Source organism: Crassostrea angulata, chromosome 5, assembly GCF_025612915.1.
Source record: "Crassostrea angulata isolate pt1a10 chromosome 5, ASM2561291v2, whole genome shotgun sequence".
NCBI classification, from domain to species: Eukaryota; Metazoa; Mollusca; class Bivalvia; order Ostreida; family Ostreidae; genus Magallana; species Magallana angulata.
Genome location: NC_069115.1, coordinates 30,867,746 through 30,890,793, shown reverse-complemented (window position 1 = coordinate 30,890,793; position 23,048 = coordinate 30,867,746). Strand labels below are relative to the sequence as shown.

The window sequence follows — 23,048 nt, the reverse complement described above, 5'->3', positions numbered from 1 at the left end:
TTAGATCCGACTTTCAAATTTTGACAAAGCATTAAAAATACTTATATTAACCATATTATACATTAAAATTGGAAAAATAAAATTCTTAATTTTTTTCTCAAACCGTGTCCAAGTCCTACATCATAAAGTATGAAAGTATTATGGATAGATATGTGGATATTTTTTTGTATTTCTTATCTGTAGGAAAAAAACCAGAAAAAGAAAAAGTGATACATGTTTTTTTTATTGAACTTCAACAAATATCACAAAAATCCTATTTTCAATGAGAAAAACATATATATATTTTTACTTATAAATCATAAAAAAGATACTTTTCCATTGAAAGTAAATCGATGCCTAGGGTTTATGAATTAAAAAAAAAGGATCACAACATTTAATTGATAAGAAGCAGGGATGCCCTGTGATGGGGTCAATTAAACTGGAAAATAAATAAATAACAAATACTGGTTTTAAACCTTCAATTAAATTACAATTACAAGGAGATTTTGATGTAATTGATTAAATTACAATTCTTTTGCGAGATTTCGTAAATTAAATTACAATTATATAAAAGTTACATTTATTGAATTAATAAAAGCAGATAAGACCGATATTCATCGAGAACGAAACCAAACGGTTCCCCTTTTAAGCATGCCCATGATGCATTAATTTGTCTGGTGTTTTGTAGTCCCATACAAAATTATTTATATTGAAGTGACTTTGAATATTACTATTTGTAAAAGGAGACTGATTATGCTGGTGTAAATTAGTAAAAGTCTAGAATTGTCTAAGATACATGTAATTAGATTGTAAAGACAATTATTCTATACTGTTATTGGTTGTCAAAATTTTGGTCCAAGCAGTTTTAAGTAAAAAAAACTTGACAATTAAGCGTTTAAATCTGACGAAAACCAAACCGATTGAAATGATATCAATCTTTAATAAGTAACGGAGATTGTTAATGTCCCTCAATTTTGATATTGCATGTGGCTTGCTTAAGCGCTTAACTAACACCATGAAATGTGCATACAATGTGAAAAAATAGTGTAAAATAAATAAAGTCAAAAACACTTACGTACAAAATATATAACCACTTTGGATATATCCTCTAAAATTAATATCTCATCGGAAAATTAAATTGCGTTAACGGTTTATGTGATAGTTTTTCAACAATGTTCGTCACCTTCATAGTCATTATGAAACACACACAAACATTTGTTTAATCAAATGAAATGTGCGTGTGTATCTTGCGAGTATGACGGGTGCTAGCATTGCAGAAAAAACCCGCTTTATGTGACTTTAATATGTAAATGTTTAAACACCAAAGAAAGAACTGCATTATTTTTCTCAACATCTAAATTTGAACTATTTAATGGAATACCCTTAGCATGCTATAAAATATCATTATTATTTAACAGAACGTTACACAGATGTACAGCTAAATCGTCTATTTATGTGAAGGTTACTACGACAACAACAACTATTTCTTTGGTCAGCCTGCGTAAGTCTGTGAATGTCCTGCTGTTAATGTAATTGAATGTACAAGATGAGATAAAAAATCCACACAAAGCCAGCATTAAAAGTTTAATGAACGGTGTAAACATTATTTTGTATACATGTAGCGATTTAAATCATAGTTAATATATTATTAGCTTAACAATTGATCTGAATGTAAGAAGTTTTAAGAGTTAAACATGTGTATACGCGAACATTTCGTTTTTAAACCGTTTATATTGGAATCGTATAGACATCTGAAATCACTCTTCTCAGTGTTTATATGAATTAGGATCAATTTTCTTGAAAATAAGAGGTAAAACACTTAGTGGATGTAAACATATAGTTGTATACGTATATGATCATCACATACACAGTTAAAATACTTTTTGAATATAAACTTAAATTGGTAATATATTAAATAAATACGTTTCACATCTTTGGTGTTAATAACTTGAAATCAGCTATTATTTTCCGATCCGTTACGTTTTCCGGTCTGCAGTATAGCAACATCTCACCCCGTCAGAGAGGATTATGTTAAAGCTGACATGAATTTACAAAAGAATTCGGTCGCCATATAAGTTTTTTTTCTCGGGCGGGTGGCTGCCAAAAGGTTACGCCTATTGTATGGAGAACTCCCCCTGCAATATTTACGATAGAAAGTTGTTGTTTAGCAGATAAATTGTACACAGATCAGCGTATAGGGAACCCTTATTGTATGGATAAACATCTAGAGTTTTTAAGTTAAGAGGTTGTTTTAATTTTACAAATCAATTGTAATGGAATGTTCATCTTACTTTAATTGTGATTTTTTAAAATCAATGGAAAGAACCCAGCTGTTAAACCAAGTTATTTTTTGGCATAATATTGCATATATAGTACCACTATTGTTTGGATAACTCCTCCTGCAGTGTTCGAGTTAGGACGTTGTTGATTTGGAAATCAGTAATTATTGTACATATATCAGCTATGTACATATTATTTGGATTGTGATTTTTGATAATATATGAACAAAATATCAGCTGATGAACTTGTTTATTATAGTTGAAATTATTTTTTGACAAAAAGTATCACATTTCTCTGGATAGGTAGTGTAAATCAATTCAGGGTTCACAAATGGATTTTGGATATTGTACACAAAAAGAGAATCCACTTTGCTGCTTCTTTGACACTTTTTCTCTTGTTTCCAAAGTACGTTTTACAGGCTATTCTTTATATTTATGAATAATGTTAAAAACATTTAATATACTTTTTTCCCCGATTTATTCTATTCCATGTTCTATACAGATGAAAGAGGAGATTCATATGCAGAACAGTCAAATAACCCTTTCCAAGATACTTGTAAGTATACATTTATAAAATATAAAGCTTATGAAATAAAATAAAATGCTCATACAAGTTAAGAAGATTACTATGTATTCAAAAGTTCCTCGAACGATATCTATTGAATGCTATTACATAACTGCTTGATCCCTAGTGTAATGTACAATTTGTAGCAAATGCAATTCATAATATTTTTGCCAATGATGTGGAGGCATCCCTCTAATGCCAGGTAAGGATAAGATAGGTGCATATTTTTTTCATATATTATTTTAAAATACTTAGGAAAATCAAACCGTACATTCAATTTGAAATGATCGTTTACAAACTCAATCTACCATACCTTCGATACGTAACCAAATGCATCATAAACAAATGTATAAAGATAAAAATGTTTAATAAATTCCGTGCCCGTAGTGAATGTGCCCAATATGTTCAAACATGTCGTTATAATATGAATAAGAGAAAAATGATTTATTTACTTATTTCCGAACAATAAATCCTTTTGAAGAATTGCGAACGCTAACACCCGTTTCCTGCCTACATTTTACATCCAAATATTTTGGAATTTCTGTCCAATATTCAAAAACAAAGTTTTCTACTAAAAATTATAATCAAATCATTATTATTAATTTTTTAACAAAAGTTTTCTAACGCGGGGTCTTTTTTCATTGACATCAATCTCTATGAGTGAGGAAAATATTACTTAGCGGCCGATATGTGCATAAAATGTAATAATGACGTGTTTACGTTGGATATTGAAATAAATTTTCATTTTGATTCATAATTGTTAAATTATATTTTGAAACGTTCCAAAGCAAAATGCATTTTTTAATGAATTTTGGTCTGTAGATATATCCCCCCTTCCCCGGAAACAACTCACCCTGTGGTATAAATGTGCTAATAAAAATACAATATCTAAAACCCCTCAAAAAGAATTTTTGTTTTACGGGGGGATATTTTATAAAAAAAAAAAAAATCCGTTTTCCGTTAGTTTCTAATATGAAATGAGCTTTTTTAACTCAAATTACATAGTTACTTCTCTTTGTTTGAACAAATCATTTATATTTAATGAAAATATACATTAATGTTTACATTATTATAAAATAAAAAAATTAATTAGACAATTATCAAAAAATGACTTTTAGGTAGGCGGCTAGACAATGCTATCGTTCGCAGTCCTTTGATAAGTAAATTTTTCTAAGGATTTCTCTCTTTTTGTGACAATTTTATATTGTATAAGTTGTTTTTTTACACCTATTTGGGTGTTTAAACATTTATAAATAGTTGTACTACATAAAGTACAATGACGAATTACCAACCTACTTTCAAGTCTTATCTTTCAATAAAGCCCGGATTAAATGTTGTATTAACCCACAACGAACTTTAAAAAGAAATAAAGTTTAATTCCCACTGACAAAGTCCTAATTTAAATGTTTTTGAATATATTGTAAAAGTATGATTTGTTTTTAAAGTACATTTACGTTGTCGCATGGAATTCAGAAGGTATAACAGAGTTAAGATTTTAAAGTTTTGTGTGACCAATTTAGTAATGATTTGTGTTATTTACAGAGTGAGGGGCAGGGTACGGGATATATACCTAGAATTCATTTCTTTGTTGATAGTTATGTTATGTTATGTTATCATACAGGTTGTATAGTAGATTCAAATGCAGAACAGTCCAATATCTATATCCAAGTGGTTGCAAATTGCAAATTGCAAATCAGTACACATTCATGAAATATAAAATTTATAAAATATTAAAAAAATTGCTCGCGTCGTAAATCACTGTGTAAAAAGTTTAAGGAATTAGAGGGTCTCACAAAGTTAAGATTAAAATGTTTTTTTCGTGACCAATATTATGATAAGGGTTTGTGATGTTTTCAGAGATAGGGAAAAGGTACGGAACTTATATCAAGAAATTATTTCTTAACATCATATAGTTATATTATAAATAATTAATAAACTTTTTTTCAATTTTTGTGCTATACAGATGATGGAGAAGATTCAGATTCAGAACTCTCGATGAAATATGCCTCAGTGAAAGCAACTTGTAAGTAAACATCTATAAAGTACAACATTTATAAGATAAAAATAATTGGTGGTTTATTCAATGTTCACATTAACATACACGTCAAGGAGACTGCTATTGGGCTCAAAAGTTCCCCGAACGATATATATTGAATGCAACATGTATAACACAATTGCTTATTAATAATCCTAAGAGTAATGTAAATTCTAGAGAATTTGAAATTCATGCAATATTCTCTGTGTAAATGATGCGGTGGCATGCCTCTGAAGCCAACGAAGCATCAGAGACTGACATTTATCTTTTAACGAATTAATTAAAAATACGCAATCATCAGTATACATTGCATTTGTAACAATCATTAACAAGATCACTCTACCATTTTTCTAACTGACAACCGAAAACTTCGTAAATCATTGTGTAAAGAACTTAAAGGAATAATGTTCGCAAAGTAAATGTGCCCAATATGTTCAATCATGGCGTTAGGCCTAAAAAAAGGTTGCGTGTTTCGGGTAGCCCGACCTAACCTACAAAAATGGCCCGATCCTACCATTTTTAGATGCCTGATTTTATCCGACTGTGAATTTTATCTTATTTCCAATAATAAATACGTTTTTAAATATGAAACAAACAAACATTCTTAGGATTCAGGCAAAAAAAAATAGATAAAATAAAAAAAAATCCCCACCTACCTAACCTAATTTGTTCATCAGTGTAACCCTAAACACACTATTTTTTTTAGGCCTTATAACCTTTCGCTGCCAACGTAAATGTTTGAATTGCCAAATATGTAACGTCACTGGTATATGACGTTACGAAATTCATGACGTTATAATATAATGCGGGGCGTTTCGCGTCAAATCGACTTATTGACGTTTAGCGCACCTGTTTAACTCATCGTATTCTAAATAGATTTTTTTTAAAAATTATATTTAATAATAAAAGTAAATTTGAAATGAAAAACGCAAATGTTTTATCTAATATACATGTACCTTTTTATTGGGTTTTGAAAATTTAACTTTGAAAAAGAAAATATCGTTCAATCATTTTTCTTACCAAAGGATTTTTCTTGTACTTAATGATCATTTATCAAATTGTTCATGTAAAGCCGTTTAACAAGAGCTTGGACTGTGAGCAATTTGACTCCAGTTTGATGAAGGCGGAATATACTCATAGTTATCTGATATGAATGCACTAAACGCAACGACACTTGTCCGACTTAATCTAGGGGTGCATATTTTATTTAAAACAGCGTCAACATTTGTAAGAAAAAATGTAAAAAGAACTTTCTGATTTTGAAAGTCTATGAATCACGGCTGCTACATGTAATCGATCGCATGCATAACCAAAGGTTATGTACAGAAAACAAAAGATATCTATTTCCGGTTGTGATTAAGCCACGAACATTTAATTTTACATACAAAGATGGTTAGTTGACTAGATGCAGGCAATTAATACAGATATATAAGAATGTATAACTACGGGTAATTCTTTTTCTTTAATGTTACATACATGTAAAATGCACGAAGTTGATTTTTGTTCTGGAGCGAGGGTATAGTGCGAACATGATGTTACAATATCATGTTCACCGGAAGAAATTTGTATTTATTTCATTCTAACCTTAATTTGTAATGTTTATCATCATTTCTCAATAGCGAACAATATTGGACTTTGATTAATGTTTTAGTTAGCTAAAAAAAAACGAGGTACGATAAATGACGTCAAGTTGATTATGCAAGCACTTCTTAAGTTATGAAAGAAATTTAGATTATGCATAAGAATAAGAAAGAAAAGTTTAAATGTTTGATACACAGGCACTTGTTTCTGAGAAAAATTTTACCCTATTGTATAATAATATACTATAGGGTAAATTTTATTCTCAGAAACAAGTGCGTGTGGTTTGATGTCATAGAAATATAAAAGCGTGCGAATAAATAATGAGTTTTTCGTAGCGATTCAGATAAAATGGCTATCATTATTTGACACCTTGTTTTGATGAGCAAACTATAGTTCGTTACACCCCATCGAAAATCAAAGCACTTGTAAAATGACGCAAATAAATATTGTCATTGCGCGCTAATAGTTTTTTTTTTCAATTTTTAATACTGAGAAACTCGATCAAAAAAGTTATACCCATGAAAATAATAACATGATTGACGTTGACGCAAGCTACAACAGCAATGAGTTGAAGTAAATTTAAAATAAGAAACAATAACGCTAGCATGAACGTGGTGTTTAGTTTAGCTAACCATTTACACGTACATACATGCATGTACAGTAAGTACAATGTACATGTACATGTATACTACCCAACATTAAAACACCTTCGCAATGAATGACAATAGTTACATATACTTGCATGATAAATCGATATAGTTACATGGAATTAATTACATTAAAAAAATCTTTTCGGAATGAAGAAGAAACTTTAGCAAATCGGATAAACAACCCTTACTTGACTTAAAGTTCAGTGATCTGTACACGCGTACTCTATGATGTGATAATGGGTTTCGGCTTCCAAAATTATATTTTTTATTGACTATCCAAAATTTATTAGGCATATTTCTGTTAAGGCGGGTGATAATTTTTCCATATTCTAAAACATCAACAGCCCCCCCCCCCCCAAAAAAAAAAAAATTAAAAAAAAACACCGAACAAACAAACAAAACAAGGTAAAATAACACTACATAAAAAGTAAAAGCTCTTTTAAAGAAATGCTTTTTTTAAATTACGGGTAAAACTTCGTATAAATTGTCTTGAAGAACGATTTTAATTATTTTTTATGGATAAATATCAATTGAGGAGTACTGAGTATTATATCTAAAGTGTACGATATTGGACAAAAAATAATTTTCGACAAGTAAGTGTCTAAATAACGTATTTTTAAATATATATCTATTCTTATGCAGGTACTGGTATATGAATTGCATTTAGAGATGTACTTGATTAATGCCGAAATGGTTTTCTACCATAAACGTTATTAAGAATACACAGTCAAATGTAATACGTTTACAGTCACCAATTTATCCTTGAAAATTGGATACTGTGGGCGTAGTGCCTTGGAAAAAAATCAAGGTGTTCGTGATTGCATTGAATTTGATTTTCTTCGTATTATAAAATTGCCATGTACAAATTTGGATATTAATGAAACTCAATTTTTGTAAAGGACAGGAGGAATTTAATTCTTCTTTCCATTCTAAAAATTTGAACATTTATTTACACTTACTTTAAGTTCAACCGATCAAAAGTTAACCGACAATTACTGCACACAGTTCAGGTCGCATTTTCATAGTTCTGTACAAGAGAACCATGGAATTTTTTCCTGCAAATCTCAGCACGTTCAGTGGGTGCTCTTTATTGCCAAATTTACTCTCACACAAAGAACGACGATAATAAAAATAATTAGATTAATTATTTTGGATATATACGGTTATGTATAATTTTGAATATTTTACCAAACAAATATTTAAACATTAAAAGAATACACTATCATATAATTTTGTAGATTTTTTATTTTAGAATGACAGTAAATCTCTCATTCCGTAAAAGAATTTTGAGCCTAGTTTAAGGGTTATTCTATAAGTCAAAATTCATCTTTACAAAAGATAATCTGTTGTTGTAATTTAAAAATATTTCGAGAGTGTAGGATTTAGGAGTGTAGGACTCTGGTCTTTAAAACGACTGAGTACTTTGCGTGCAAATGCAGGTACCTTTCTTTATATAATCTTACTTTCAAACAAGTTTTTCAGCCAATCAGACTATGGTTTTTTCTATCACCTCTGACAGAGAATTTTTCAAGAGCCTCCAAGCTACACAGTTTAAAATTTAATCTGCAACCGGATAACATCTCCTAGGCTACTCATTGACAAACACACTGAAGAGAGGAACGTTTTTCCGCTGTTCGATTTGATATAAAATGGTGTTCATCATAACACTTGTGTACATGGAATTCTTTTTTAATCCATTTTCGCAATTGGTTGTGGTCACTAATTTCTATCTCGGTAATTTTACATTCCTACGAAACTGGCAATCCCATTCAAACGGTTATATTTAAGTCTGTACCTAGTTATTGCTTTCATCACTTTTTAATGATTTTTAATAAAAATACATATACCTGTGAAAGAAATACAGTTGAAATCGATAAAAGGGAATATATCCAAGATATCTTCATAGAACAATTATCATTTTTCACTCTTAAAACTTCACAGGAACGAAAACAAACTTACAGAGATTTATAATGGGAAATGTTTACATCTTTTCTCAATTCGGAAGTATTCGGGATACCTCGCGCAATTTTTCAACGTTATCAATCGGGCTTATTTATGGTTGATGCAATGCAAAATTCCCGTAGACTTTCTATTGTTGGAAGTGTATTGAATCCTGAAGCGGTAGAGGGGGCGTTTCAAAACAGATAATTTGGACATTTTTCATATTAGTGGATGAACGTAGTTTGAGCACATTATCGAAATATCAAGCAAAAAGTGGTGGAAACAAAAACTCGGGACAGAGTTATTAATGTTCATATATTATGTGAATAGTAAACGATATTAAGATTATTAAGAGGGCGACCTTCCTAAAAAAAAGTCAGAAAATAACATGTTGTTGAAATATTGCTCTAGATCTCTCAGGAGAGACAGAGAGAGTTAAGTATCGAATATAATCAATTTATGTTAACATGTAAAGAACAGTCAAAATAATCTACCACATAGAAAAACACTTTATATATATATATATATATATATATATATATATATATATATATATATATATATATATATATATATATATATATATATATATACCTGACTTATGCATTTGGTAGACCGATTGTATTATTTTATCTTTATTAGGGAGACCAGTAGATTAGGGAGACATATTTTGGTCTCCGTATTATTTTGACCTTGTCTAAAATGTAATTGGCTTATCTTTAAATGAATGAACGGTGTGTCTTTGCCTAAAATGCATCAATGTGTCTATTATTTGACATCCAATAGTTGCCTTTTGTCTATATTTTTTCGTAAAAAGGAATTCAATCTGCCTCCATCGTATAATTAGCAATGACTATTTTTCTGCATTTAGGAGACCAACGAAAACTTGCAATATTGCAAAAAATCTAACATATATAATTTGTTTAGCCTTTAATTATTCTAAATGAACTTGTTTTCAAAATACTTTTTCACTTTTTATGTATAAAGCCTAACTAGAAAAAAAGTCGTTAATTTCTTGACCATGTTTGAACATTTGGCAAGTGCTCTCCGCCATTTGTTCCGAGTACTCTCGGAACGTCTCGGGTTAAAACAATGGACCTTTTAACGCCAGCGTGTTGCCTTTTAGGAATCAAAGCCATTTTATGGTAAGTACTTTTGATAATCCTACTACAATTGAACAAAGTAATGTTTTTATGAAGTTTTTTTTTTAAATATTCAAATAAAATAGGGCGATAATGTGTGCAACTTGACTATTTTACACCAAATGTTGATTAATCTTCGAGGACATTCGAAACGAAGTTAACAATAAAAGCATGATTTTCATTTCCACTGTACTTTTGATGTAATATGTAATTCAAGGATTTATCAGTACCTTCTCCAGAGCAAAAGTCGTCCCCATTCCCAATTGGAAATAAGTTCACTTCAGCAGCTGTCCAAATTATGATCCCAATTAGTATAGCAGTATTTTTCCCCAACTGGTAAATAGTTCTTATGTTTATTTCTTATCAAAAAATACTTCGTAAAATAACCAGAATGTCCATAAATGTTCAGTTTTAACAAATGATTAAACCCATTTAGCAAAACTGCAGTCATAAAAGTTTCCAAACACGCTGTAAACATCGCCAACTTTTAATCCGATTTTCCTCTGTTTTTCTAAAACATCGTTATTTTGTGGTATACAGTACAGTACTGTAAATGGTACATGTTTTTTTTTTTACACACACTAGACTGATATAAAAGTAAAAGGTAAATGTTATGAAATATTTCAAACAGAAAAATACATTCTCAATTTAAAAGGGGATGTTGATAAATTCTTAATAATGTAATACTTTTACGACCAGTGTTGAAGGTGTTTATTTCAGGGAAAAAGACTTGTTCTAATAACTAAATATAGGAATATTATACATATATCTATATTGTGAAGTTAATTAGATTCTATTCAATTAAAGTCTAGCTCTTTGATTTTCCATTATGATAATAAATTCAGAAATCATGATGTATGCAACATATGATTTCTCCCAACTGCATGAAATTGTCGATACAATTTTCCCAATTCCAAAAAAATTGGCATTTTCAAAATAAAAAAAGGCTGAAAAATCCCTGTAATTATATAGCTAGTTTATTGAAAATGGACAGAAAAGTTAACCGAAGAATGTCGCTTTATGTAAATAGATCGACATGAAGAATTTTCTATATTACAGTTATATGTACCAGTAATATTGTTTTAAATTAATTATGTACGTAATGTAGATATATGTACATGTACCCCTTGTTACCTAAATGAATTAAAAGCAAATTAAGATCAGTTGCTCTTTTTCACTTGTATAGTGGAAAGATAGCCGACTATTCTATGTACGAATTGACTTATTATAGGTAAGGTAGCAAGGGACAGTTTCGAATAAAGTACCCGTCAATATTTTTGTAAAATTGAGAGTTGCTGTACTTGAAGGCTTATGAGTGTTGCTAAAATTCATGAAATGATTTTTAATGATTATCATTAGTTAGAGGGGTGTCTCTTGTTGAAATTGATATGCAATATGTAGGCCCCTTATGTTAGGTACATGAGAATCAGAAGTAAAATGCGAAACCTGCGGCTATGACTGTTGTGCTGACTTTACACAGTGAAATTGCAAGTTACAGACGGGAGGTAAAATAACACGAAAAGTAGGTGGATGGGACATTGTAAACTATACACTGGTAAGTTTCTGACATGTGATAGTGCAACATGCACGCGGTACGGAAGGTCAACCCTCTGCAGGGAATTAGCTGGGGGAGGTCTAAAAAGCTGAAAAATCATGAAAAATTAGCAAAATATGAAAGGGTCAAAATCTCATAAAAACCAGTATGTAGAGAATTTTACAGGTTTTGACTAGTAATTTTCTTCAGAAATTGGTGACTGGCCTTATAAAGAGTGAATTAAAGGTATTTGTGCTGAATGGGAACTGAGGAAATTCTAGTTACAGAGTTCCGAAGACATGCATCCCTTGGCTACAATGAATTGTATCAAAAAAACTGTCCCCTGCCACCTTCAAGACTACATGGTATTTTCATATTTCTCCTTTAACTGTAATTTTGAGTGGATTTTGTACCATAAGTAATACATTTTGTGAAAATGGATGATTTCCTTGGCTATAGATGTCATTACATGATTTATTAGCTAAAATATTCAAGGGGAGTAACTCCCTCTTAAATGTGTAGAATGACCACCACTAGAGTAAATTGGCTAAGAGAGTAGGTATTTCCTATACAGATGAAAATTAATAGGCTTAAGTTAATTACTGAGATAAGAATAAATATTTTAAAACAGTTTTTATCAATTAAATCATTAAATTTATGAATTTGCAGCCATTTTGCTGTCTGATTTTATGAAATAACATTAAGCCACCTGACTTATATCACCCAATTTTTTTTAAACAGCATATTTTTATATCAAGTGAACTTTACATGTAGACAAATGCAGTTATCAAAGTATACAATATGTCAAAAAACTCAAGTTTTTGCTCCTTCCTATCAAAAAATGGTATTTTAGATGTATTTACAGAATTGAAAAAGCCACCCCCTCTTTCCAATGGACTCCATTACCATTACATGTAGGATATGTAAATGTACATTTGACCTTGAAATAACATCTGCTATGATAATTACTCTTGAAATGAATAAAAAACAACATATTTTTTACCCTTTTATTGTATATATTCATCAAAAATGTAGAAAAACATGTAAAATTTGAACATTTTTCATGGAATTCTCATCCGTCCCCAGGTACCCGGGTGTATTTGAATTTCATTTTAATTAAACACACACATCACACTTGTAGGTCTTACTAATTTAGCAAAGTTAAAAGGAGACTAGAAACCAGAATATGGAAGATATCCACTAAATATGATTTTAGGCTTAGTTTTTCATGAAAACAAGAAATCACATGTTGGGCGACATGATTTTTTCTGAATAAAAATGCTACAAATCATCCATTTACCAAAAAAAGATCAATTTTAGATATCAGTGTTGGTTGTTTTTAAATATGTGTAAGAAATGACTCAAGGAAACTGCCAAAAGTTTCATAATATTAGGTTAAAGTGTTCAAACTAATCCTTCTTGTGAAAATCAAAAGATAGGGGGAGGGTATACATGTAGAGGGATTTCTAAGTGATGTGATGCTTTTATCATAATAATATCAAGCCAATGTATGTAGTTTTGAATAAGGTTTCTTATTTAAGGAGGTTGAACAACAGTTGACCTCTAAAAGATTAGGTAAAGATGCTTTATTTATGGAGAACCCTATGAATCTGTGTTAAATAGAGGAAAGTGGAAATGGTGGGTTCACTTAAATGGCCATATTTTTCTTAAACCTCAATGGAATTGTCAAAATGTGGTGTACTTTTTCTCAGAATAGCATAAGCCTTTTAATTTTAAGACAAGATGACTTTTCAGAGAATGTTAGTGTATGTTAAAGGTAGCAAGGGACAGTTTCGAATAAAGTACCCGTCAATATTTTTGTAAAATTGAGAGTTGCTGTACTTGAAGGCTTATGAGTGTTGCTAAAATTCATGAAATGATTTTTAATGATTATCATTAGTTAGAGGGGTGTCTCTTGTTGAAATTGATATGCAATATGTAGGCCCCTTATGTTAGGTACATGAGAATCAGAAGTAAAATGCGAAACCTGCGGCTATGACTGTTGTGCTGACTTTACACAGTGAAATTGCAAGGTACAGACGGGAGGTAAAATAACACGAAAAGTAGGTGGATGGGACATTGTAAACTATACACTGGTAAGTTTCTGACATGTGATAGTGCAACATGCACGCGGTACGGAAGGTCAACCCTCTGCAGGGAATTAGCTGGGGGAGGTCTAAAAAGCTGAAAAATCATGAAAAATTAGCAAAATATGAAAGGGTCAAAATCTCATAAAAACCAGTATGTAGAGAATTTTACAGGTTTTGACTAGTAATTTTCTTCAGAAATTGGTGACTGGCCTTATAAAGAGTGAATTAAAGGTATTTGTGCTGAATGGGAACTGAGGAAATTCTAGTTACAGAGTTCCGAAGACATGCATCCCTTGGCTACAATGAATTGTATCAAAAAAACTGTCCCCTGCCACCTAAGATAGTCAGGCCTCCATGTTTACAACCGGGATGCTCACCCCACATTTACAAATGTGACATCATAGTATCACTCTCGTTTGGCTTTTCGGATATTATCAGGTTTGTAAAATTTTTGGCTTTTGATGATTAATAATAATGTAAACAATGTGTCTGCAGATTCCCGTTGGGCTGAGTGTGATCTGTTGACCAGGCAAAACATGTATGTCTTGATTACACAGCGTTGTGCACAATGTGCTCTCAAGAACATTCAATCCAGAAGCATTACCAATGTAGCAACACTTTTAAAACTACTTTTTGATACTTGTATTAATTTTAATGTTTATGCGCACCCGGGGCGCCCTTCCCCCTGTAATTGTTGATTTATTAGAATAACATGACATGTTTCATACATGATAGCATTAGAAATGGTCGATGGTTGTAAATATTTTGTTGTTTACCAATTTAATGTATGTTCTCACTAGAACATGCACATATGATATATGGTAGACTATTATCACATTCAACTCTCTCTCTCTCTCTCTCTCTCTCTCTCTACAGCAGCGATTCATCTTATGACCTTTAAAAATCATGCACCTGCACTCTTGCGAGTATACAAAATGTTGTAAAATGTTCGTACTAAATATTGTTCGTGCATTGCACTGCGATGTTTTGGATCGCATTCAGTCGCGTCTGAATAGTGTGCATGTCCACAATTTTTAAGGAGACTTGATGCAAGCACTAAAACGCATGCAACAAATGCGAGACCTCATGCAATATATGAGAGAGCTCGTGCGAATCTAAAACATTCCGATCGCAAAGAGTTGTAAAGTGCTCGTACGCCAATTGTGAATGGGGCTTAATGTAGATGTTTATGAATCCAAAAGTTTTCTTTGCATATAAACAATGCTTTCACACAGGTGCTTGTGGTTTTAATGTAGGTTTTGGAGTTATTAGCAAAACCAGTCATGTCAGTGGAGATTTTCTCCTGCAGGAGAAACATTAAAAGGACAGGATGGGGAGGAGAGATTGAAGACAAGCACAGAAAACAAAATATTTATCTATAAATATAATGGAAAAGAACTTTGGTAATACGATTTATACATATTTACATGAAGCTGGAGGTATGTAGCTCCTGATGTAAAAAAAAAAAATTGAAGCAACGTTTATCCAAATTTTTTTTTCAGACCAGGAGATACAGACCTGCAGCTAAATGTAATATTTTAACATTTATGTATGGCAGTAATGTTTCTAGAAATAACTATAAACAATTCTAATTAAGTCAAGCAAAAATACCAGTAATTACCGGTATATGCTTCTTATTTAAGGTTTGATTTCTTTTTATGTACACTGTAGTATTGATGCTGTCAGGAGTGAACAACCATACATGTATCTGCCAGTTTGTAAATGATGGCAAGGACGATGCAAACTCCACCATAAACTCAGAGTGTTTAATGGAAGGGAATACCTATGATTGTTTGCTAAGAGAGACATTGTGGTTGGGGAAGAGATACTTCATGTATATGACTATGGTTGTGATGGGAAAAGCTTGCGGTGGCGCAGCAAGGTAGGAAAATGGTTGGATTAGTTATACACAAAAAATAATTATTAAGAGAGAGTTTAGTGATTTACAATCTTGTTATCTGGCTTTGGTTTTGTTTTTGCATTTTTTCGTACATTGATTTGTTTTAAACTAATCTAAAAAATAGGTTTTTCTCAAAAATTTAAAAAGTATCAGAATAGATAATTTATATGTTTTTATTGAAAAACAAGCCTAAAACTTCTGTTAGTGTTGTTAAATAGGTTAAAAATCGTGATCAATTAATCAGCAGAATTGGTTGTCTCTTGCCATCTGATGATCGGTCAATAATCGAATCGGTAACAAATTATATTAAATTCAATAATATGGGGCACTAAATTTTATGCTATGTATAATCTAAAATATATAAGTGCTATTTTCTCTTCCTTTTAAAAGCTTATAAGACTTTTGCTGTATTTTATTAGGTAGAATGTTACATATCTTTTGAGATTGAAGAAAACCCCCAGCTCACAACAGTTTTCATTTCATTCAATACAGATTAGAAAACAAAATGATAGGTATAATATTAATGTAATAAACCCAGACTGAGTATAATTGATTATAAAATCTAAAATCGATTATGATAAATCGACAACCTTTTCAACTGATCATTGATTGAAATTCAATCATCGTGACAACACTAGCCCCTGTTCATGTACATGTTTTTACCGGTACTAGTTTTGATTGATTTCAGAAAAGGCTGTGATCCTTTTGATTTTGGTACATGTAATGGTTTTGTTAGGTTTTATTTCACTTTATTTTGTTTATAGTTGTTTGATTTTCTTTCAATTTTAACATTATATACGGTTCTTGTGCTGACCTGAATAGATTTATTTTGTTTTCATTATCAAGCACTATTAAATTAAAAGCTTGAAAGAGGTGTCCAGTTGTGCAGTGGACAATGCACCTGCTTATCACCACTGCGACCCAAGTTTAATCCCCATGATCGACAGTTGTTGTATATGATAGGGTACATTGGTCGCCTGCTTGGACAGTGGGTTTTCTCCAGTCACCCCAACTTCTTCCCACATCATGACCCACTCGCGCTAACATCCATGCCAACAAAAAGCTATTAATATAAGTCAGTGTGCATTGTGAATCTGTCACTAATGTGGAGGGTCTCCTTTGCAGAACAAAATTGTTTTTTGTTAGATAAATTACAAAATCTGTTTCTGTAGTAAATATGTATATTTTGCAAATTGTTTACAGAATGTACTTCTTGAAAAATATACATTTACATAGAATTATCAGATTTGGTAGGTTAGTTAATTTAAGCATCAATCTGAATTGGAATTCATTTTTCACTGAATATTGGTACAGTCTTGTTTTTGTACCATGGCTGAACAGTTTGATTTAGTCAGTGGTCTGTTGTCAGATTTATAAAAAAGAAACATCAATTACCAAATGTGGTAAACTAATAATTGATGAATGTTTATGAAAGAAAATTTTCTATATTGTTTTAATTTCTTTCAGTTCCCTCTGATGTGGATTCTGACCCATTTAGTGTATCAAACTACTCGCCAAGTTCTGATTCTGAATCAGATGAAAATAAGAAGGTTTTGGGTAATGTTATTATTTAAAGAATAATTTTGCATCTGCAGTCTATTTTCACTTTGCAAAAAATACCTGAAAGAAATAGAGGCTGAGAGCCCAGTCATTTTAATTCAGACTAAGTAAATCCATTTATATTAACTAGATATACTTTGAAATGTAGTTGTGTATAACAATCTACATGTTGATCTGGTCTCCCTAATGCTGTGATAATGCATTAGATTTACATGATATGAGTGGAATGTACTGGATGTAATATATTTGTAACAGTTATATTTATTTTGTTTAATCATGAGGAATAAAATTTGCAATGATTTAAAAAAGTAAACGTAGAAGCTTGTATTTACAATACAATATATTGGTATTTTTACAGAGTCCACCCCAAATTCATTGAGAGCTAGCCGCAACACAATGGAAAAACAGGGCATCTTGACCCTCAGAGAAAACAGTGAGCATTTTGAAGCAGGTAAATGAATTAAATTCAATGTTGCAATGTTATTATGTTTTTAAGCAAGAAACATTAATACAGTCAGTTGGGTAGCTAGACCTGAAACGAAGTGCATGCTTAAAATGGCAGGGGGTGTGGGGGCCACCATGAGGCCCCCAGTGGGTCCAGGAAAAAGCCCAGGGGGCGAAAGCCCCTGGAAGCTCATGGATTCTGACGATTTTTAACACCAAAAATTAAAGCAGAAATTGAAAGGAATGCTTACTATTTAAGCCTATTTTTAGGCAGTTAAAATTGTTTTGGATATAGTTTAGGCATAAAATAAAATCACAAAACTTATTAAAAGTTAAAAGAAGAATTTTTTTTTGACATTTGCCTTTGACCCACTCAAAGCTTTTATTCTTAAGTTCATTTTCACATAGTTTATGGTAATGAATATCTCAATAAAGCTGTGATATTCTATCGGGGAAATTTAAAATGTGTAAAACTAAGTTCAACTGCAAAATAAATAGTTGCCTTTTTAGGTACATGCATTGTGTACTGTTTCTTTAATATGGTACTTTAAGACCATATTGTGTGGCTATATTTGGTGCTTAAGGATGACGTTTACTCAGAATGAAAAAAAATTCCACTGATGATAATGAAAAACCAACTATTGTGTGTTATAGACCTTTTATTGTAGTGTTATTTTTCATTTTCAAAAAAGTAGGTCAATGACCTACTTTTTGAGTTAATGGCCATTGTATATTTTTGGAAAATTAAAGGAAAATCACTTAAAATTTTACACTATGATTGAGATTTTCTTAATTGTGAAAATAATACAAATTGCTCAACACTTTTGAAAATGAAATACAATTTATGAATGGCAGTGACACTAAATACATACAAAGCAGTAAGTTTTCCTTCACAATTTTTATAAATATTCCAGTCCGAATTTCCTCTATCACTTTTCAAATTCCTACCCATTTTTGATCCAATTTAACAAAAAATTGAATGATGATAATATAAAAACATTTATAGTATTAAACTACTTTTATTGGTCTTATTCTGTTGGCATATAGTTTATATGAGGTCAATGATCAAAATTTTGAGATATGGTGTATTTTCACGTTTTTAAGCATATTTCAATATTTTTTAAATTCATGCCATACGGTTATCATAATGAATAAATGAGGTAAAACTACCAGAAAATATGCAAATTTATATAGACTAAAATATAAAATCTTAACTTTTAATATTAGAGTACTTCCAAAAATGTTTTAGCAGAAAACAAAATCTGCAAAATTTAGTCCGAATTTCCTCTGTTTGGCTAAAAGTCTATTTTTGTTTTGGCATAATTCCATAATATAGTAGAATTATCGAATGTTATGTCAATAATAATTCATTTCACAGATACTTTTTGTGTTTAGAACAAATTTTACTCATGACATTGAACTTTATAACAATCCGAATTCGAGAACTCAAACCCTGAGTAAACAACACCCTTAATACGTCTTTGTTTAGCATTGATTTCGGATAAAGTAGGACCGAGTGACGGAAACGGGCTGATGGAATAACTAAGTATGGACCTTAATACTTGAATTCTTTTTTTATATTTTTTTTTTCTTTATTTATTTTTTTACTGATTTTTCCCCCAAATGATGTGCATGCTCAGGCATATAAGCATACATGGTAGCTACGCCACTGGCAGTGTACAATTTACTACTCAAGTCTAAGATTGCTCGTGATCTTGGGGCTTGGTCTCCCTAATGCTGTGATAATGCATTTGATTTCCATGATATGAGTGGAATGTAATGGATGTAATATATTTGTTATACTTATAAGTACATGTATAAGTCATTAGGAATAAGTTTTGCAAAGAGATAAAGAAGTAAACTTAGAAGCATGTATTTATGATACAATATATTGGTACTTTTTTACAGAGCCCACCCCAGTTTCATTGAGATCTAGCTGCAACACAATGGAAAAACAGGACAGCTTGACCCTAAGGTAAAGCAGTGAGCGGAGGTTGACAATGGTTTTCGAGGGGTGTCAATTTCAATAGATACCCTCCCAAACAGGCACTATTAATTTTATTTTACTGAATGTCTTATTTCTAAAGAAAATTTTACTGCTTTTATTTAGAAATGAAGTAAATTCTACGACAAACCGTACGCTCATAATTTAAGCGCATGTAACAGTTCGTTGTGTTACCAATTGCCAAGTGTGTTGCTAACGCTGAGGGTAATAGAACGGATTACCAACTGCGTCTAAACCAATCAGATTTCAGTATTTAACATTTAACATGAAAGTATAATAAAATTGTTTGTCTGGTCTCCCTAATGCTGTGATAATGCATTAGATTTCCATGATATTAGTGGAATGTAATGGATGTAATATATTTGTTATATTTATTTTTATTAATCATTAGGAATAAACTTAGCAATGATATAGAGAAGTAAACTTAGAGACTTGAAATTGCAATACAATATATTGGTACTTTTTACAGAGTCCACCCCAAATTCATTGAGATCTAGCCGCAACACAATGGGAAAACGGGACATCTTGACCCACAGAGAAAACACTGAGTATTTTGAACAAGGTAAATGAATTAAACTAAATGTTGCAATGTTATTATGTGATCCTGGGGCTTGGTCTCCTTAATGCTGGGATAATGTATTTGATTTCCATGATATGAGTGGAATGTAATGGATGTACCGGTAATATATTTGTAATATTTATTTTAATTAGTCATAAGGAATAAAATTTGCAATGATTTAAAAAGTAAATGTTGAAGCTTGTATTTACAATACAATATATTAGTACTTTTATACAGAGTCCAACACAGATTTATTGAGAGCTAGCCGCAACGCAATGGAAAAACAGGACATCTTGAACCTCAGAGAAAACAGTGAGAAAGTAAATGAATTAGAATCAAAGTTGCAACGTTATTATGTATAACAATTAACATGTTTGTCTGGTCTCCCTAATGCTGTAATAATGCATTTGATTTCCATGATATGAGTGGAATGTAATGGATGTAATAAATTCTCCTATATGTAATAATATTCCTAAATATAAATACACTGTGTTAGAGTAAAATCCCAAGAGATCCGAATATCAACATGGTGTGTAATTTTGAAGCGAGCAAAAAAGTGTTGATTCCTTCAATAATATGAATTAAATATTTAGATGAAAAGTATTTACAGCCTCAGAATGGTTTGTTATGAATAATTTGACTGTTATTTTCAATACAACTTCATTATTTTTCTCAAAAATCGATTCGGAGCGATTCTGCAATTTTCTGCTACATTACGGGTATATGGGAGGCATTCCTGTCAGATTATAATAACTAAGCAGAGTGTAGTGAAATTAATAGCATTATTGTAGGCTCAAAGCTTGGTTCTGTAATTGTAAACAATACGGTGCGTCGATGTAGTGAATGTCCGATATCATATGCAATGTCAACCCGTGCACGCACGGGTCAAAGTCTAGTAAGAATAATTAATTTTGACTTGTGAAAGAAAGTAATCATTTTAAGATTGATAAAGCCACAAAAGGGGCAGCTGTTTCTTTAAAAGATTTCTTGTTTTAAACTTTATTTATGCAATAACGATTCTTTGATCTTTTGCAGTTCCATACCATTGTTTTCCCTCTCTCAGTTCCTGTGATGAAAGAAGTCAACTTGATAGGTTTGTTTCAATCTATTTTGTGAATGTTTTTCTTGTTTGATAATAGGATAGTCATACATATGTAGCTGCAACAATGTAGCCCTCTCCGATTTTTTATAACTGATGTTTACTCCCCCCCCCTCCCCCCCCAAAAAAAACAAAAAAAAAACAGGAGAGGGCTACATTATTGCAGCTAGGTGTTAGGCTTCTGGCTTTTGAATGACAATGTATAGATGGAGTTATTTCCTTGTGACTTGTGACAGAGGCTGTAGTGCACAATTCCATTTGACTTTCAAGAAATGTTCAGATAGTAATGAAAATGTAAAGTGTTTAATAACATTTGCTGAGTACCACTTTCAATACTGTAAAAGGGATTATTTACATGTAAGGGAAAATTTACACTTAAGCTTAAAACTGGGTAAAATACCCCCACATTTGCATATGGGCAGTGTTTTAGTGTGGTAAATCACTGTGTATGTATTTCTATTTCTTTTTTCTTCATTAAATAATTTTTGTATTTGTGTACATTTTTGAAATTTTATCTAAAAGGGTGAGTGTCGGAGTTACATGTGCACAATCCTAAAGGTCCAAGTACAGCACCTGAATCACATGTGACTGAAGAAGATTTGATGTCCAAACCCTGCGAGAGTGGAAATGCAAATGCATCGGATGTTACACCACAAGGTGATCAGTCTTTTTTTTTATTTGTGTGAATCTGTGTGTGATAGTGGTGGTGGTGGTGGTGGGGGGGGGGGGTAATAGAAGTCATATTATTGAAATGATAAAAACTTTTCTCAATAATTTTCTTTCTTTCTTTAAGATGACAATGGTACATTGATTTGCATCGTTTAATAATTAAAACCCATTCATAATGTTTTCTCTTTTCATTACGTTTTATGCATGCCTGTCCTTAGTATTTGCAAAGTAAGATATTCATGATATTGTTATTACAGAGTGCTTCTTTGAGATCAAAGATGATAATGGAACTAAAGTTCTTGCAAGCCCAGTTGCAGCCAAGAAGACTAAAAGCAGCTCAGGTGATATATCTTTGTTGCTTGGTCTATCTATCCACAATTTGATGAATTAGCAATTTTTAGGTCACCTGAGTTTATTGCAATCCGTTTTCGTCCGTTATCGTGCATCGTGCCTTAACAATTTTACATTTTTAACTTCTTCTTAAAAACTACAGGGCTGATTATTACCATTTTTGATGTGAGGCATCTCTATGGTGAGAGGAATCTAAATTGTAAAATTCATGGCTCTACTACCCCCGGGGCGCCACATGTGGGGCCAAATTTGCAAAAAGAGCCAAATTTTAAAACATATTCTTCTCTATTCCCACACATGTTAGGAAAAAACTGGTTGCATAGTTATAATGTCCATGAAGCCCTCTACATAAATTGTGAAATTCATGGCCCCTGGGTCAGGGGTTCAGGCTCTAGAATGGGGCCAGTATGGCCATATAGTATATATGTATTTAATCTTAGAAAATCTTCTTCTCTACCCCATATATATTTGTTAAAACTAAATGCATGATTATGATGTCCATATTGTGAAATTCATGACCCCTGGGTCAGTGGTTCAGGATCTAGGGTGGGGCCAATATGGCCATATAGTAAAAATGTATTAAATCGTAGAAAATCTTCTTTTCTACTCCCATATAAATATATATATATATCTGGTTATAAAGTCCATGAAGCCCTCTACCAAAA

At 31.5% G+C, this 23,048-nt stretch overlaps 1 pseudogene; it reads left to right on the top strand.

Moving 5' to 3' along the window:
* Positions 1–10,853: 10,853 nt before the first annotated feature.
* LOC128184379 (uncharacterized) lies at positions 10,854–22,373 on the top strand (annotated as a pseudogene).
* Positions 22,374–23,048: the final 675 nt, after the last annotated feature.